At 36.0% G+C, this 19,890-nt stretch overlaps 1 protein-coding gene across 2 annotated transcripts in view; it reads right to left on the bottom strand.

The window, feature by feature from the left end:
* FSCB (fibrous sheath CABYR binding protein) overlaps positions 1–19,133 on the bottom strand; it is a 295,780-nt gene extending 276,647 nt beyond the window's left edge. Inside the window, exon 1 of one of the 2 annotated variants that reach the window (XR_013386138.1) lies at positions 18,992–19,133. The gene's annotated coding sequence lies outside the window, so the exon portion shown is untranslated. The remainder of the gene's footprint in view (positions 1–18,991) is intronic. The other variant, XR_013386140.1, reaches the window with a different exon arrangement.
* Between the last annotated feature and the right edge of the window lie 757 nt (positions 19,134–19,890).

Genomic DNA, 19,890 nt, shown 5'->3' on the forward strand with positions numbered 1-19,890 from the left:
CTAAATTATCAAGGAAAGAAACTGACTTCTATTCAGTAGCAACTAGCCAGTCATTTGATCATACACACTTTACCTAATTTAATCCTTTCAATGTATTTATTATTAGCCATACTTCATAAAAGAGAAGAGAAGCTTATATAAAGACCTGTGGTGATTTTTAAATATGTTCAAAAATTCTTTCCAGAACACCTGGGTGGCTCAGTCGGTTAAGCACCTGACTCTTGGTTTCGGCTCAGGTCATGATGGCAGGGTCCTGAAATGGAGCCCTATGTTGGGCTCTGTATTCAGCAGTGAGTCTGTTTTTCTCCTCCCTCTCTCTCGACCCCTACCCTCCCCTCTCATGGGCACATGCTCTCTCTCTAAAATAAATAAATAAATAAATCTTAAAATTGGAGTCTACTTCTCTTTCCCTTGAATGTGAGCTGGATTTAGTTACTTAGAATATGGTATAAGGGGATCCCTGGGTGGCACAGAGGTTTGGCGCCTGCCTTTGGCCCAGGGCGCGATCCTGGAGACCCGGGATCGAATCCCACGTCGGGCTCCTGGTGCATGGAGCCTGCTTCTCCCTCTGCCTGTGTCTCTGCCTCTCTCTCTCTCTCTCTCTCTGTGACTATCATAAATAAATAAAAATTAAAAAAAAGAATATGGCATAAATAGTGCTTTGTGATTTCTGTGAGATAATAAAAGATATGGAAACTTCTTCTTGGATGGCCCTTTCTGTAGCACACTAGCTGCCACAGTGTGAGGATATTCAAGTGGCCTGACTAGTCAGGTCAGGCTGTCATAACAAAATACCATACACCAGGTTGCTTAAACAACAGAAATTTATTTCTCACAGTTCTGGAGAAGGGGAACTATAAGATCAAGGTGTCATCTGATTCAGTTCCTGTTGAGAATTCTCTGACTTGTGGACAGCTACTCTCTTACTGTGTCCTTACATGCTGGAGACAGACATGGTTCTGGTCTTTCTTCCTCTTCTTATTAGGGCACCAGCCTTATCAGATTAGAGCCCTATCCTTATAACCTTTTATTTAACTTTCATTACTTTAGCATAGGCTCTGTCTCCAAATACAGTCACATTAGAGGTTAAAGCTTCAATTTATGAAATTAGAGAAGACACAAATATTCAGTCCATAATACAACCCTATGGAAAATTTCACATTGCTAGGTACTAAAGCCCCCAGCTAACAGCCATGTCAGTTAGGCAGCTGGGTAACAGTTCTTCCAGCTACAGTCAAATCTTCAGATGACTACAGCCTGGGTCAATATCTTAAATGCACTTCAACAAAGACCCTAAGCTACAGCCACCCAGCTAAGTTTGCCTTAAATTCCTTACTCTCAGAAACTATATGAAAACATAAATATTTATTTAAGCCACCAAATGTTGGAGTAACTTGTAACTGAAATAGATAACTAATAGATGTAGATCTCAGTAAGTGGCAAAACAAGGATTAGAAACCAGGTTTTTCTGACTGGTGAAGTACGGGCTCCTTCTACTTTCCACACTGCCTATACTGCCTCTCCAATATTTAAACACTCATCCATTTATTGTGAGACTTTACATATATACATAAGCTCATCTTAATAACTTTGAGAGATTGACTTTATAATGAAAATATAAGAATGTATATTTTTGTAAATAAAAATAATTTTTAAATTTTTTTTAATTTTTATTTTATGATAGTCACAGAGAGAGAGAGAGAGAGACAGAGAGGCAGAGACACAGGCAGAGGGAGAAGCAGGCTCCATGCACCGGGAGCCCGAAGTGGGATTCGATCCCGGGTCTCCAGGATCGCGCCCTGGCCAAAGGCAGGCGCCAAACCGCTGCGCCACCCAGGGATCCCTAAAAATAATTTTTAAACCAAATAAAACATATGGTTTTCATATTATAAATCTCTACCTCTAATGGTTACTTCAATCTGCCTACTTTTCTCCATCTCCACTATGATTACTTTAATCTTTGCTGCCATGGTCTCTGGCCTGGACAACTTTAGTGGCCTAATTCATAGTTGCTTCCATAGTTTTCTTCCCCAATCCATTTTACACATAGCAGGGGGATTGAACTTTTTAAAATGTAAATCAAACCATGTTACTCTTCTACTTAAAATCCCTCCATGACTTCATGACTCCTCTTGCTGGTTACACTTACAATATCTAAGTCAGAGTGAATAGAACTAATCATATGGTCACCCAGTTGGTGGCAACTCATTGAAAGTAGAGTACAATACATGCTATATGATCACCTTTACTTCTTTTCACTTCCCTACACAGGTATTTTTCTATCCCATGAGCTCATGAACCCATCTGGCCTTAGAGACTTTGCAATTTACAAGCCAAGAAAGAATATGATCGTAAGGGAATAAAATACGAACTCATCATAAAAAATTTTTAAAGTTATGGAATAGCTGAAAAGTACAAGCATTGAGAAGTAATGAGAAGGCACTGAAATTTTCAGAACATAGGTAAAAATCTAATTAATATTTTTTAAGATTTATTTATCCATTTGAGAGAGAGAGAGAGAGAGAGCAAGTGAAAGTGGGAGGAGGGCAGAAGGAAAGAATCTTTAAGCCAACTCCCTGCTGAGTGAGGAGCCAGAAGTGGGTGGGGCTCAATCCCATAACCTATGAGATCCTGACCCAAGTCAAAACCAAGAGCTGGCTGCTTAACCAACTGAGCCAACCAAGTGCCCCAATTGAATATTTTAATAAAGTGTTCCACACACTAGTTATAAGAACAGAAACATCTAAAGTAACCTAAATAAGTTGGAATTTACTTATACTCCTAATTTCTCTGGCCAAATTTTATTAACCACAGATATCTAGATCCAATAGGTTAATTCATTTGTCTGCTGTGCCTTTATTCTCTGTCACACAATGTCTCAAATTATCTCTTCTACTAAGTTGATACTGACCTTAACTACAGACGGTTGTATATTTAAAGGGAACGCACATTCCCATTGGATCAAGCTCAGTACGCAGACATTGCAATTGCAATAACTATGGTTCTGCCTCTCCTGGCAACTGCCTCTTATGTGTTTACTAAGAGTCCATGCTCTCTTCTTTTTTCTGCTTCTTTTTATATTTTTAAGCTTATTTCTCAATCCAACACATTACATATTCCTAATACTCCACTAGACCCTGGGGCTTTCTACAACTCTTCTTTCCTTACTTCTGCTCAACATGGAAAAAGAATTCATTTCTCTCAGAAATCCTATTGTTTTCCTGACAGCACCAAAAAGACAATTCCCGTTAAAAAATCTTATTTATCTATAGGATTCTTGACACTAGTGATTAAGAATTATCTTTATTTTTAAGTGTCCTTAGCTATTGCTATGTAGTAAAAAAGGAAAATAACTACAGTGGACTTGCATCCTCCCTGTTAGGGTTTAGGTTTTATAACTCATAAGACAGAAAGGCAAATATGGTCAAAATTATGCTTGAAAGTCTCTTAGGAGACCCACATTGGAGACTAATATACTATCTCTCAATAAATGGATCACAATTTTCCTTCCGGGGTGGGCTACTTTACTCTTTTTGGTTTAAAACCAGATAAAAGAGTAGACTTCTGTTTGGAGTCCAAATTGTATTAATAAATAATTATCATTAAACATTGGAATCACAATCTGACACCAAGATCTCATGCTATGAGAGGCAGGAAAGAACTGAGAACACCTGAGGAAGAACAACAGATTAACACCTCCCCTCCCACACTTACTTTGGGTCAGACACCCTAAGGAGAATGATGAAATCACCCCTGCAATTTAAATTTCTTTCTCTCCACTCACTCTCTCCCTATTCCCTCTTGCTAAGTTTGCCTTAAATCCATAGGTGATGTGACTACATAACATATATGTAAGGCCATTAGCTGTCCCAACTGAATGACAGCTATCTTGAAATGAAAGGAAATACCGTCTCCTTGCTTTCAGCCATAACTAGCCTCTACATGTAAATTACTCTGGGTTATAAGGAGTAACCACCAAATCTGGAAACACAAATACAGAATAAATAATTCATTGATATCATATTACGATACAGATTAAAATTATGTTATCTATATTTCCAAATGCTATGGCTACTCTATAAACAAAATAGTTTGAATAATTATAGTCTCTACTCTTGCAGAGTCCATGAACAAAAATAAAAAACTGTTACAGATAAAAGCATAAAAGTAACAAGACAATTTAACAAAAATAATTGTTGTATCAACCACATAACTAAAAATTTAAATGTAAAAATCGATGTATTCAGTCTTCCTTTCAGTAATAAGAAAGGATATGATGTAGAATTTTATCTTAGTTTCTATCCTGAAAATAATTTAATCACACTTGCCTTGCCTCTCAAGAGATGAGAAATATATATTTACACCATTTACCCATTACTTAGTTGGTTTTCATGTACAAACCTTTCTTTACAACTCCAAGCCTATGTCTAAAAAGTAAAAGTTAGATAAACTTCCTACCTGGTAATTTTAGCCACCTTCACCTTCTCCTTGGAAGAAAAGCAATTAGGTATTAATTGGATGGTTGTAAGGAAAACCTGCTGAGTTCCAGACAAACTGGATGTGTCAGGTTAGAAAGAGAATGATTGTTCGCATTGATTTAGATTGGACACCTGGTAGGCCCTTTAGAGGACCTTGTGCCAGTCTCAGAAAAGAGCAATATGGACTCAGAGTGACCAACCAGATATAAAGAATCATGATCATTTCATTATCTGCCAATAGTTTTGTAAAAACTACCAGCATAGAAAATTAAAGGTTTTATTGCCGGACAGATGGGCATGCATGCTGGGAAGCCATATAGCTGGCCCACACAAAACGGATGAACAATTCCTGATTTTCATAACACTGCACTTGAAAACACAGCAATTTTCAGCCTAAGCAATAAGGCCAAGGGAATAGGAAAAACTTCTTTCTAATATTTTTCCAGATAGTTAAATGTGAGTTATAATTTATAGTTAGTTTGGCTCTTCTTGGCATGCCTCCTATCAGGATTCATTATCCCACTCAGCTTCAGTGCCTCAGGGAGGTGAAAGAGAAGGCCATGTCCATATTGCCTTGATCTCTGCTATCTGTTAATACTGTCTAACTATGGCAGCAGCTGAGTTATATTATTGCTCCTCTACAGTTATTTATATTTAACACATGATGAAGGCAATGGTTCCCAAATCCTTGTATAGGAAACATTAAAATTATAGTTTCTGGGGATCCCTGGGTGGCTCAGTGGTTTAGCGCTTGCCTTTGGCCCAGGGCGCGATCCTGGAGTCCCGGGATCGAGTCCCACATCAGGCTCCCGGCATGGAGCCTGCTTCTCCCTCTGCCTGTGTCTGTCTGTCTCTCTATCATAAATAAATAAATAAATCTTATAAAAAATAAAATAAAATTCTAGTTTCTTTGGACCATACTACCTGTAATTACAGTTTAGCAGGGGGGTGTGTTGGGGGGGGTCGTGAAAGAACTTGCCAGAAAACAGTATTTTAGCTAGTATTCCCAATAAACACACTCCCATTTAGGAGTCACTACTTAAAAGATCAAAAAGCATCAGACCAAAAAAAAAAAAAGCATCAGACCCCAAAGTAATACATCTCTAATAGTACAACTTAACTCATGGGCAACGGATATAAAAATTTTGGAAGGGAAATCACACATTAGTAGCTTCCTATCTACCTTTGCATAAACACTAACCAGGTTGAACTGTTTTAGATTTCCATTAGCCTATATCTGACTGCAGAAAATTTGAACAAAATTATTTTTTCAACCTCACTTCAAGGATTATGTACAGTGCTGAGCTAGTAAAGGTTTAATAACTGGATCCTGGGGCAAAAAATGTGTGTGTGTGTGTGTGTGTGTGTGTGTGTGTTGCTTATTATCCACTTTGCCAATATAAAAGACATGTAACATACACAGAATAATAAAATATATAATATTCTTTGTTGTGAATTCCACATACCTAGAGCTTCAGTGTGAGTTATTATTTTTTGAAAATCCAGTTTTTTTAACTCTACTGCCAATAATGGTATTACAAAATACCATTGAATACACTTGATTACTATTTAATTCAGCTAAGACATCACTCATATCATTAACAAGCATAGTTACGACACAAAAATTAATTGATAATTTTGTTTATATTAAAATGTTAAGATTAAAGTGAAATACAAAGGCCTATGCAAGAACTTTACTCCTCAATGATGCAAGTGATTTCCTGGCTAAATGTGATAATAGTTTGTGAATACTGGAAGTAAATTTCCTCATTTTTTATGCTATTCACAATTTAACAGCTACAGACATGACACACTTTAAATTTAATCAGCATTTAACATTTTCTCCATCACTTTTAAAACTTAAACAATCAAGACACTAAATCAAGTCCTAATTTGCACCATTTGCTGATTGCTATGATGTAAAGACTGACTCCCACCTGGCTAATTTGAAGCTACTAACATGATATCACAGAGGGCTAAGTTTGGAAGAGATGTACGGTAGTGTCTCTTCCATCAAACAATTGATATGTATAATCTTAAGAGCAGAGATAATGGTTAAAAGTAATTTTAAAAATTAAGGAGTTATGAATTTTGAATATTGAGTACTTTTATTTTGATATAAATTAATTATAAGCTTATATAATTTAATTTTTAATAATGGTGTGTTTAACAACGGGTTCTCATAGTTCCTTAAAATTTAACAATTAACTCACAAACCAGTTAGAACCACTGTTATACAATGCTTACAGTGTAGAAGTGAGAAGAGGTAAGGCAAAATAGGTTACACAGTTCACGCTATGGGAGGAAGGGGAAGGAAGACAGACTATGTTGAAAAGAAAAAAATGTAGAAAAACTTTCTTATCTACCTGCCACCTTCACTCTCAGATATTCCCTTTTCTTAATTATATAGGTGGAAACTCACCAGCAGACTCTTCAACAGAAGGATAGAATTTAACTAATTGAGAGTGGGCCACTGTCACTCACCAGGGAACTTTCTCTAAAGCAATGGGCCCATGGTTTTCAGCCCTGTTGACCACCAAAATCAGTGATGATTTGTTTTATTTATATATACATACACACATGCACATATACACATATATACATACTTATATACATACACACACATGTATCAGGACCACCTAAACCAAAATTTCCTAAGATGATTCTATATTGGAAACTACTTTGAAGTTTAGCCTGGAATGTTTAACATTTAATTGTGTCTATTGATTCACATTAAAGAGTCCATTTCAGAAAACTCATCTTGAAACTAAGTAACTGCCATATCAATTTCAACAAGTATATGAAAAGATCCATTCCTGTGTTTAAATAGGAAACTGAATGCTGCATATCCTTTTTGGAATAAGCTGTAATAAAAAAAAATGCTATCCACAAAATTTTTTGCCATTTTTTTCTAGTTATAAATTCCTCAGGTGTGAAAAATTTATATTTACAATTTTCTCTTGTCTTGCTATATTTTCAAAAATGAAAGATGAAGAAACAAACTTTGATCTGAGAATATGATGACAGGGACAGAAAGAGTACTTTTATGACATATTTTCAAAACTGTGTATAGGGAATAATATTTCAGGTTTGGAAAATCCCATTACTTTAAATGGGATTTACATGGTTACATTCCAAACTACTTTGAAATTTTAACCTAGAATGTGCAACTTTGATGGTGTCTTTTTGACTTAAGCTGGGATAACTTACTTTTATAAGTCACTGTTTCAACATTCAAGTTCTATTTTTTTTTTTTTTTTTTTTTTTTTTTTTTTTTTTTATGATAGTCACACAGAGAGAGAGAGAGAGGCAGAGACACAGGCAGAGGGAGAAGCAGGCTCCATGCACCGGGAGCCCGACGTGGGATTCGATCCCGGGTCTCCAGGATCACGCCCCGGGCCAAAGGCAGGCACCAAACCGCTGCGCCACCCAGGGATCCCTCAACATTCAAGTTCTTTGAAGACATAACCACCTAACATTTTTTAGCTTTGAATCAACTTTAACATAATTATCAAGCTAAGTAAAAATTATTTTAACAGCAAAACACAAAATTATTTCTGAACAACCTTTATATAATCAAAAGAGTACAAATAGATTTAAAAGGATTACATTCTGAACTTGAACTTAGAAATATTAGTAATCATCTGATGTCCAATGCTTGGCTTACAATAAATAAAAGCATCATATCAAAGCATTTATAATCACTACTTAAATTGCTATTCTTGAATGTTTTCACACTTGAACCATTTTTCTAGTTGGTAGTCTCTCATTAGGGAGGTCAATATTCTCCTGATCACATGGAAACAGTTTTGTGGAGACCCTCTCTGAGTCTCCATTTATATATGGTTTCTCTTCCCCCTCCCATACCTCACAGTGTTGGAGTGTCACATGAATCACTTTGGATGATAATCACTTAAGTAAAGTTAGTAGCACAACCATAAGGCATTCAGTTGCCCAGTTTAGGGTTCAATTATCCATTTGCCCTTATATTAACATTCAATTTTAGACACAATGATTAATTCTACCTCTGGGACATAGGCAGAAAACTGGGGTGCAAACCATAAAATGTCACCATCTAATTTTCCACTTATCATCTCATTTTTGTTCACTTATCTCCATCTGTTTATTGCTTACAAATCCTCCTTGTCAATATATTAGTCAGATACCACCTAATGTTCTTTGGCACCTATTACAGTTCCCATTAAGCTAAAATTCTAAAATAGCTTTCTAAATACTGGGTTTTTATCTTTGCCAATGTGAAATTGTAAAACCTTCTTTATCCATTCATTGCATCAAAAACTTGATTTCCCCAGATGCTAAATCATTAATCTTATCTGGATGTATTTCAAGATCAAAGCTCCTATTTTAATAAATTTACATGACAACCAACAATAAATCCTCAGATGCCCACCTTTTGGATCACAACCTGACTAAATCTTTCATCTGAAGCTGATCCTACACTACTTCTGGATTTGGAAACAAAGAACATATTTAGGGGATTAGATTTAGACAGAGACAGCAAGAAATCTTCCTTTTACATATTTTTCCTTTTCCTGAGCCCATGCAATAAATTTAGCTCTGCAGGTTAACAGAAAACATGGATGTTATTATACATGCTGCTTTGTTCCCTCTGATTCTCTTCAAAATATCTAAGACCAGGGCCTCAATTTTTCTGTAACAGAACTTTGCTGCCACCAACTGAACACATTCACCCAATGCAAGTAGACTTTTTTTACAAATTAGTGCTGGGAAGAAAGATAAAGGAAATATTAAATATTCTCTTGGCCCAGATCCCAAACCATAATCAGAACTCCATTTCTAATCAGTAATACCACCAGAGCAATGGCAACCTTCTCTTCCTTCCTAGACCAACTTATATTATTAGAAAATTTCTTCTTTATATGTAAGCAAAGAGCATTTGTTTTATTCATACCAACAAGCATAAATCAAAGGCTTTGTGTCAGGAGTGTCATGTCATGAAATGATGACATTGAGCCGGTCAGTGAGCTGGGATTGGATTACCAGGTCACATTACCACATGCTTGGAGGTAACAAATGGATTACCAGGTCAGTAAAGCAAACTCTTCTAACCACATTCTCATTGGTAAATGTTTATTTTTAAAAAATGCACCAAAGTCTCTACAGGTGACTCTAATTTCTTCTCTCTAGGTCAAATCCATAGCCCTCCCTTAAAGTGGTAGATGTCAATCAATCACTCAATTAATAAATAAATAAAGAGATGTCATTTAGTCAAGTGGTCCCAGATCTTAGCAACACACAGAATCACCAGGTAAAATACAAACTCTAAGGCCCCCTCCCTAGACCTACCAATCAGAACCTCCCAGAAGAGGGTTTGGGCAACAAAAGATCACAATTCACAGCTAGAGTTGAAGATCACCAGTTTAGTCCTATTCCCACATTTTCTGGATGGGGGAGCAGGCTCAGAAAAGTAAAAGCAATCCACCAAACTGTGTACAGGCCCTCAGGGAAAAACCCTAATAAAGCCTGAGCCCAGGGTTTAGATAGCTTAGTACCTGAGCTCACTGGAGAAGCCTAATCTATACGAAAACACCTCCAGCATGTTGACCTTTGCCATATGCTTTGTCCTCTTTAACAGTTCTGCATAGGCAAAATGAAAATGCTGTTTGGGTCTAGAAATCAGTCCTTCAAAGATAACAAGGAGAATAGCTCATTTATTTTCATTTCTTACCTGCCTCATTTAGTCTGAAAATTTTGCCTTGAACCTTATGGGAGCTGAAAAGATCTTTACTATGAGTCAAATATGACCTATTTTGTTAATTCCCATAACAATAATATTTTCCCCTAACATAGCTCACATATGGAATGTTTTAAGTTAAATTAATATATACTTGCAGTTTTTCATGTATTTGGCTTAATATTTATAGTATTTAAAGGAAACAAAACATTGTATGTTTCCATAATATCGTAATTTTTTTTTAACCTTCCTCTTGGGAAGTTTAATTTTAGGTTTCTTTTAGTGTCTTATGAAAAAGATCTATCCACCACCACTAACGAAAGAAGTAATGCATTATTTATCCTACTTCTTGGACCCTCAAATCTACAAGCCCTGTCCCCATTCAACCTTAGCCTTAGATCATTGGACATAACTTTGCTTCAAGGTGCACCCTGGCTCATCTATCATGTTTTTGGTTTTGGTTTTTGGAGGGTTTTTTTTTTTTTTTTAAGATTTATTTATTTATTTATTTATTTATTTATTTTAGAGAGATAGTACAAGTGAGTGGGGGCAGGGCAGGAGGAGGAGAGGGAGAGAGAGAATCCTCAAGCCAACTCCCCAGGCTCCCGTGGAGCCTGACGCAGGGCTTGATCCTGGGACCGTGAGATCATGACCTGAGCCAAAATCAAGATCCAGGTACCTAACCAACTGAGCCACCCAGACACTCCCAGTTCCTCTACCTTCTTCATTAGTGGCAACCTTAAACTGCTCTCCTAGTGAGCACCCAAGAATCCTTGGAATTAAACGGGCACTGCTGTCCCCACCTGATTAAGATGGCAAAATTTTTGACAAGAAGCTAGTTTTACACAACAGGTTTCTCTTTCCAGAAATTCAGTTTGCACTGATTAATTGAGGGGGGGGGTGCGGGTAAGGGAGAGGCAAGCAAGAAGGAAGTTAGTAGTGGGAAAGGATGACACCACCATGAGTGACAGCTATATCCATAAAAGACAAGACTCCTCACCAGAAATCTGATAGGATCAAGGAATGAGACATCTTCTGAAGGTACCTAACCCAAAGGAATGAAATGGTGAGGGTAACAAGCTGCTTTAAATTAACAAAGCCTTAGTAGTTGAATGGGTATAGGGGTATGAGTAATTCTGCTTCAGTATCCATTTGGGAAAGTATAAAGTTAAAAGCAAAAGCATTTTTTATTCCTGTTTCTTAACAGAATACAGAATGGATTCCAGAATTCTGAGGATACTGGAGAACACTAATGCAATTTTGCCTCCTGAAGGACTTCAGAAAACCAGAAAACCAATGTAAGACATAAAAATCCAACATATACGACACCAGAGGGAGATCAAAAGAATGGCCAAACCAAAAAAAAAAAAAAAAAAAAGGGAGTTAAAAACAAGGCCCATTCAGTTATTGGAAAGACCAGCTCAGGAGTACACACAGATTCCCACTATTAACTTAGAAGCCATTTTACAGGGGGATGAAGGTGGGGAAACTGCAGATAAAACTATTGAGTGGATCCCTGGGTGGCGCAGCGGTTTGGCGCCTGCCTTTGGCCCAGGGCGCGATCCTGGAGACCCGGGATCGAATCCCACATCGGGCTCCCGGTGCATGGAGCCTGCTTCTCCCTCTGCGTATGTCTCTGCCTCTCTCTCTCTCTCTCTGTGTGTGACTATCATAAATAAAAAAAAAAAAAAAAAAACTATTGAGTACCAACTAGATTTCAGGCACTAGTGATAGAAATGAGTGGGTTCCACCCGCAAGATGCTTCACTTAACCTCCCATTCATTTGTAAACACATTGTCTCTTGGTAATATAACATTATGGCTTCCCCCTCAGACCTGATAGCACTTATTATCACCAACTAATAGTTCCCATAAGAAGTTGTTAGTTGTAGGAAAAGAGGGGAGAGGCAATATCTTGACTAATTATTGCCATAAATAATAATATTAAATCTAAATCTATTATATTTATCAGATATTGTCCTCTAATTAAATAAACAACACCAAAATAATCCTATCCAATAACCTATTCAATAAATATAAGAGTATATTTTACAGCCAGCTCATCCTGGTAGAGCCAATAATATAGATTTTTATAAAAACTCAGTCTTCTACAGAGATCATACTAAAGTTCTATTATAAGCAAGTTTATACTTGGCCTTGACTATTTGCAGGCTGAAGTAATATCTTTGATGCTTTAAGGTATAAAAATTCAGTTAACAAGCAAAAACTTGTCTAAGCTTTTGAAGTTGTAAAATTCCTTTTCTTATAGAAAAAGAATGTGGTTTTTCCCACTAGTATCTTTTTTTTAAAAAAAGATTTTATTTTACTTATTCATGAGAGACACACACAGAAAGAGAGAGAAGCAGAGACGCAGGCAGGGGGAGAGGCAAGCTCCAGGCAAGGAGCCTAACGCAGGACTCCATCCCAGGTCTCCAGGATCAGGCCCTGGGCTGAAGGCAGCACTAAACCACTGAGCCACCTGGGCTGCCCCCCACTAGTATCTTTGAGCTGATACTACCAGGGTTAGAATTGCATTTCACTGAAAAAGCACAGAGAGACATATATTTAGTTGTGTTCATATGGACAGTAAATGACCATATATAACATCTGCATTGACTCCTCAGTCCCTCGAGTCCTGTGGAGATGTACTTGGCCAACAGCAGGCTGCTTCATGTGGGCTTTGACAAGTCTGCGTGTGGGGCCTGCCATTGTTAGCTCTCCCACCCTATCTATTATAGTCAGCTCCTATTTGGTATCATCTGGGAAAGTCTGCCTTGCACCAACTGCTATATCATTGTAGTAGGACACTTCTCTGCTGTTACAAAAATTCTCATGCACATTTAATCTTGAGGGAAAGTTTAATGGAAATTTATTAAAAGTGCATTTTCTAGAGTTCCATTCTATGGAACCTAAGACCTACCTTTGTGGTCCCTATGACCCACCCTTATGGTAAAGTGGGAAAGCCCATAGTAGAAGAAAATTATAAACACCAAAATTTTCTAAATGAAATGTCAACATTGTTATCTAAAATATTTTAATTAATAAATTCATCATCAAGATTTCAAGTATTTTGTGAATATATCTAACATGATTTGATTATAATCTAATACTGCCACACACAACTGGTGGTATAGGAATAGAGTTCCTCAGAGATAAAGCCTATGGAACCCAAACTCAAGGTACCTCCATTTCAGTGATTATCAATAATTCACTGTAATATAAAGTCTACATTAAGTTACATGAGGCACATACGAAGTACCTAAAAAATACAAATACAGAAGATGTGTCTCTCATTCATACTCATATTCTCATTTTCTCATTGATGCATTTCTATTATTGCAAGGTATATATATATTGCAGTCCCAAAAATTCCACATATAGACTGTACCCCAATGTAAAACTAGCAACCTCAAACATTTACCTGAATCATTCAGATCCTTATAAATATATATCGGCTCGTAATTGCTGAGTAATGAGTTAACCTTTTGTTTAAGCAGAATAGCACTCATCTCAGTTGGGAAATTTGAGTGATCCAAGTAATTCTTGGTGCCCTAAACTGTCTCCCTAATTTAAAAAAACTTTGATCTCCGAAACTTCACATCTCAGAATTCATTTTGTACTTCATTTCTAAATTAAAAATATTTCCCAAAAGTTTACATATTTTATTATCCTACACTACTAAAAGCATTTATTAGAATTGAATTCTTTAGTTGGGATTTGAAGCACTGTAGCCTGAAAGAGGAGAGACCATTAAAAAAGAGGCAATGACCAAAGAAATGACAACTAGAGCATTGAGAACTTGCCTACTTCCCAAGTTATTTAGTTGCCAAGCCCACAGAGTTATTCTGGCATACCAATATATTCCTTTTATCACAATGGTGGCAGAAAAAGAAAATTGGCACAGGAGATGAGATGGGATCATGGAAAAATCTGGCCATGGCAGATACTATTTTCTACTGAATTTTCTACTATGAAAGACAGAAACTATAATAGAAAGGAAGTCACATTACATCTCTGAGCTTCATTTTCTTACATGTATAATGTTGGAAATATACCAATCATGCTCCTAGTGAGCATCAAATAAGAAAATGGTACATGAAAGCATTTTGAACATCATTAAGTATCATACATAGGTAAAATAAATTACTCATATCAGATTCAGGACATGTTCCTGAATTCCTGTTTAGTTGTTAAAATATAAGACTTTGATGAATCTTTTTCAAGATTGCCTTGAATAAATCCATAGAGCTTCCTCTGCCATCCTCATTGCTTTTTCTTCTCTGCTTTGGGAGTGGTGTGAAAATGGGAAGTAAGGATTCTGGTTATTTCTGACTTCTTAGCTTCTCTGCACTACCACTACAGAGATTCCTTTTGGTTTTTATTTGATTTTTGTTTGTTTGTTCTATTGACACACCTTTAACTGAATCTGCAGAAGCTCTAAGCTTCAAAGATTTGTGTGAAGAAATTGAATCCAGAGAGAGAGAATTCATAGGAAAAGAATTGTTGACATGGAAGTCAATAGAAGTTGCATTTCTGAAATAACCTTGATGGTCAGAGCAACTTAACCATTCATTTAACATAGTGACGCACTACACTGAATAGACTAGTAAAGACAGATAACAAAGAGCACTATTTATATGCAAAGACACTGAAGAACTTATCCGGGAAAGTGGCTGGTATAATGAAGCAAAACAAGAAGACAGACTTTTAAAGTATAAGTAGACCAAAAGCTTTTGAATCCATAGCACTTCCTCTAAGAACATGGGTGGCCAGAGTCATTAAATTTATTCTGTGGTACAAGTCCTAGAAGTGAGTATTGATCATGGTTTTTAAATCTTTTAATTTACTTTCAAAAGTAGAAAAACTGAAAGTCAAAATACGAGTATCATTTTGGTTATTTCTTTTACTAACAACTGTAAAAGAGGATATTAGCCCTATTCTGAAGACAAAGAAAATGAGGCTCAGAGACATTTTTCCATTCACAGCTAGAAAGTTAGGTAGTAAGCATTCAAACTGACTCTAAATCCTAAGTTCTTTCACTATAATAACTCACTTTTAATGTAATAGGTTTCTTATTCTATTGATTATAGGAACAATAGATTCAACAATTATGAAGTAGGGTGCCCAAAGCAACAGACATTAGAAAATGTTTGCAGAATGCTGAATGATCTTTCTAACAACTTTAGAGAACATGAATTATATGGTTATTTTAGAGATAAAGAAAAGATTAAGGTGGAGGTCAGTTAATACCTTTACTGAACACTTTCCATGAAGCAGGGAAGGATAATCACTATGAACCATCGATGTCCAGACAAATGGGAAAATAAAACAGATTATAAACAATTACCAGGCAACATAAAGGTTGAAGTACCCTAAGCCAACATGAAGAAGTACAAACATATAATTAAACAAAGAGAAATATATTTTTACTACAGAAGCCAGTAATCCCTATATAAAACATTTTTCATTTTCTAAGATTTCAATCATACTCTTTCCTTACTTAAAAACAATTTGGACATTTTTAAGGACAATAAGACAGTGCTCAAAAGAAACTGGAAGACTAGAGCAGAAAAGAGTTATTATTCTTTTCTTTTGTTCTAGTTCTCTACAGTGTCTTAGTTTGGTATCATATTTTTCCTACCTCAGAACATCACTTTAGCAAATGATGAGGAAGTGAGAAAAACGAGTACAAAAATGTTTTTAAACCTTGAAAATTTTCCATTACAAGAAAAGAGCTAGCAGAGTTACAATTAATCAAAGGAAAATTCATAAACATGTTTTAATTATGAGAGAAAAATGCCTCAACATTTTTAATAACAAAATAACCATCATTTTCCTCAGAGATTAACCATGTTATCCACACACAGAAATGAACTAAGAAAATGAGATACCTGAAAAAGACAACCCCAAAGCCAAAAAACTATTTTGAACATTCAGATAATTTGTATAAAAAATAATTTGTATATGATATATAATTTATAAAAGCTGACATTAGCTACACAATTGTCACCTTTCAATAAGTCTGAATTGTGACTGATACATATAAAAAAGTAAAACTGGAAATCAGCCCAAATGTCTATTCTACTTTGAGAACAAAATGAAGTACTGATACCACAAGGATGTTGAACATGAAGTATGCGATATAAGATCAATGAACCTCAAAAACACTATGCTAAAGAAAAAAAGCCAGATTCAAAAGACTATATATGGTATGATTTGATTTATATGAAATATCCAGGATTAGTCAATCTCTAAAGACAGAAGGTAGATTAGTCGCTGCCCTGATTGGGAACAGAGTGACTGCAAGTGGACAGGTGATTTCTCTGGAGATGGAAATGTTCTAAAATTAGACTAAGATTATAGTTGCACAACTCTGTAAACTAACTAAAAATCATTGAATTATACATTTCAACAGAATGAATGTTATGGCATGTAAATTACACCTCAATAAAGCTGTTACAAATTTTTTTTTAATTACAGTCCTACCAAATACCAATTTAAATTCTAAAACTTTACTTTTCCCTTTGTTAATGTGAAATATAAATAGTTCTCCAACAAGAATTCTCTCCTGTCATTTCTCATGAACATAAAGGGTCCAAAAGGACAGTATTTATATTTCATTTTCTTCTGAAATTCTCCCTATTCAAATTAAGATAAATCTCAATAGAAACCATAAGCCTTTCAAACCACGAGCTATTTTTCTACATCACTTATAAAAACCTACAGAAGGGTCCAATTTAGGGATGTATCATATTTTAGACTAGAAGAATGCTTAGCTCTTACACATGCCTGACTACATCTATAATACATCATATTGAATACAATATAATTGCTCTCTTTTTTAAAGATTATTTATTTATTTATTTATTATTTATTTATTTATTTATTTATTTATTTATTTATTTATTATTTGAGAGAGAGAGAAAGAGAATGTGCAGGAGCTGTAGAGCAGAAGAGGGAGAGAGAGAAGCAGACTCCTCACTGAGCTCAGAGCCAGATACAGGGCTCAATCTCAGAACCCTGAGATCATGACTTGAGCTGCAATCAACAGTCAGACATTTAACCGAATGAGCCACTCAAGTGCTCCTATAATTGTTCTCCCTAAACGTATTTTATATTTTGGAATATAAATGCTCTAAAAAATAAGATTTGTGAGATTGTTATTCATAAATTTACTTTATTAAGTTTTCAAAATTAATGGTAATGTTTCCTGGACCTGAAAAGGGCTTTTTAATGTCTCATTTTTATATTATAGGCCACAGCAGGTTGGGTTAGCCATGCTCATTAATGAGAATTCTCCCAGATTTAAACAGCAGTCACAAAGTCAATTTGAGCAGAAATAAGTTTGATAGCAAACTTACTTGTGATTTTAGGAGATACACAGATATTACTCCAACTAGCCATAATAGTTTATCCAAAGACATTGTACTTTTTATAACAAACAATCCCAAACAGAAGTAAAGATCTTCACATCTTGAGAGACGAATAAATTTCTTCAAATTAATATAATTGCTCTGTAACTATAATATAAGCATGCACAACTAAATAAAATATGTAACATAAGTCATTAAATTTACCATTTAGTAGAAGAATAGCAAGAAATAACACACACCAAAAAAAAGGAATATATCACAACTAAAGGTAACATGAACATCACAAGAGACAATGGCCAATGGGACTGAGAAAAGGCTGTGAATGTTACCAGGCACTTGCTTCAAGGTGAAGCTCTGAATACCACTTGATTTTTATCACACTTTCCATTGAAAAATATCTGCTTCCTTTTTTAATACAAACCCTCTTAGACTCTAGTTACAACTGAAGAAATTTCCAAGCCTGCTGGACAACTGACTCCCTAAGATTTCTTTCCATTTACATCCTGGATTAGGTTCACTTTTTCTCTAGACTTAATAATTTTATCTTTCATGTACTCTATTTTTCTTTGGATAAAACTCATTCTCACATCATTTTTTAAATAACAGGTACATAGAGGTAAACTTGCTAAGCTCATCTATCCCTAAAAATGTCTCCAGATGCCTCGCACTTGATAGTTTGGCATTTAAGTTTCAATCATTTCTTTTCAGGACCATACAGGACTGCTTTGTTGTCATCCAGCATCCCGTGTGCAAGATGAGCAGTCTGATGCCACTCTGATGGCCACTCCTTTGTAGGCAACCTGTTTTCCCCCAGAATCCTCTTGCTTTCTCTGGTGTCTTAAAGTTCCCCAAGCTTTGGCTCATCAGGTTTCAGTAAACTCCACTTTTCAGTCTGCAGGCTTGTCATATTTCAGAGCCTAAGGGCATTTTTTTAATATAATGAAGGAAATATTTATTTTTAAATCCCTTAATTTTGTTTTTTAAGACTTTTATTTTTATTTAATTTCTTCTGTTCTCTTTCTTTAAAAACTCTGTTAGATATAATGAACCACTCAAGTTGATTTTTTTATGCCTCGTAATTTTTTATCTATTTTACTTCTTTTTGGCTTTTAGTTAATATTTTAGGATGTTCCCTTGGTATTTTGTCTCCAGCCCTTCTACTGAACAATTTTTATTTTAGAAAGCATATTTTTAAATTTTTCAATTCCTCTTTGTTTTCTAATTACCCCTTTTTTATGGCAGCATCTTCAGTATTTAAGAACATCCTACCAGGGACACTTGGGTGGCTCAGTCTGTTAAACATCTGCCTTCTGCTGAGGTCATGATCCCAGGATCCTGGGATGGAACTGGTATATCTGCTCAGCAGGGAGCCTGCTTCTCCCTCTCCCTCTGCCTGCCACTCATATCCTACCAATCCAGGGGTACCTGGGTTGCTCAGTCTGTTAAGCATGCAACTCTTGATTTCTGTTCAGGTGGTGATCTCAGGGTCACCCAACATCAAGCCAGAGTTGGGCTCCACACATTCAGCGGGTAGTCAGCTTGAAGATTTCTCATTTCCTCTCCCTCTGCCCCTCCTGCTCATGCTCTCTGTAAAATAAATAGTAAATAAATAAATCTTTTTTAAAAATCTTATAAATAAATAAATATTTTAAAAAATGATATCCTATCAATCCAAATCCGTCTGAGAAATAATTTACAACTTTTTTTATTATCCTATTTCCTGGATTATCCTGAGGGTTATATTTGTTTGATCCTCTTCTTTGTGTCATTGGCTTGCTGAACATGTTAGAAATATTCTTGACTGACTGTTAATATTTATGAGTAATGACTAAATTAATTATCAGTTACTGAAAGGAAATTCCTCTGCCATTATATAATTCAATTTTCTACCACAATTCTTTCCCCTGCACTTAAGAGCTGACTGCAAGTTTTGTGATTGCGGCCAGGGTATTTCCACTGGCAAGTTCACTTTAGGATGAATAAATGGTGATCTAGCAAACCAACTGCATATGTCCTCCATGTCAAATAAAGGGGACTCTACCCTGTGGTAGGAATACTTAAACCAGGAACCTTCTGCCTCCCTGGACAGACAGTTCAATTGCTGTAGTGGAAAGCACCTCTGAGCTGTGTCTGTCAGTAGAATAAAGGGCAATCATGTGCTCCAGCAGGGAAGTACTCTGTGAGAGGAAAGTGAGAGTGAGCAGTAAATAAGGGATCTGGCCCACCTTTCTGCACACAGCCCTTCAATTAACTGCCTTGGGAAGAGCCCCCAGTAGGATCTTGTTCTTGTACTTATTGGCTTGCAGCCTGTCCAGGACTCCTAA

This window comes from Canis aureus, chromosome 9 (genome assembly GCF_053574225.1).
Source record: "Canis aureus isolate CA01 chromosome 9, VMU_Caureus_v.1.0, whole genome shotgun sequence".
In the NCBI taxonomy this organism is placed as follows: Eukaryota; Metazoa; Chordata; class Mammalia; order Carnivora; family Canidae; genus Canis; species Canis aureus.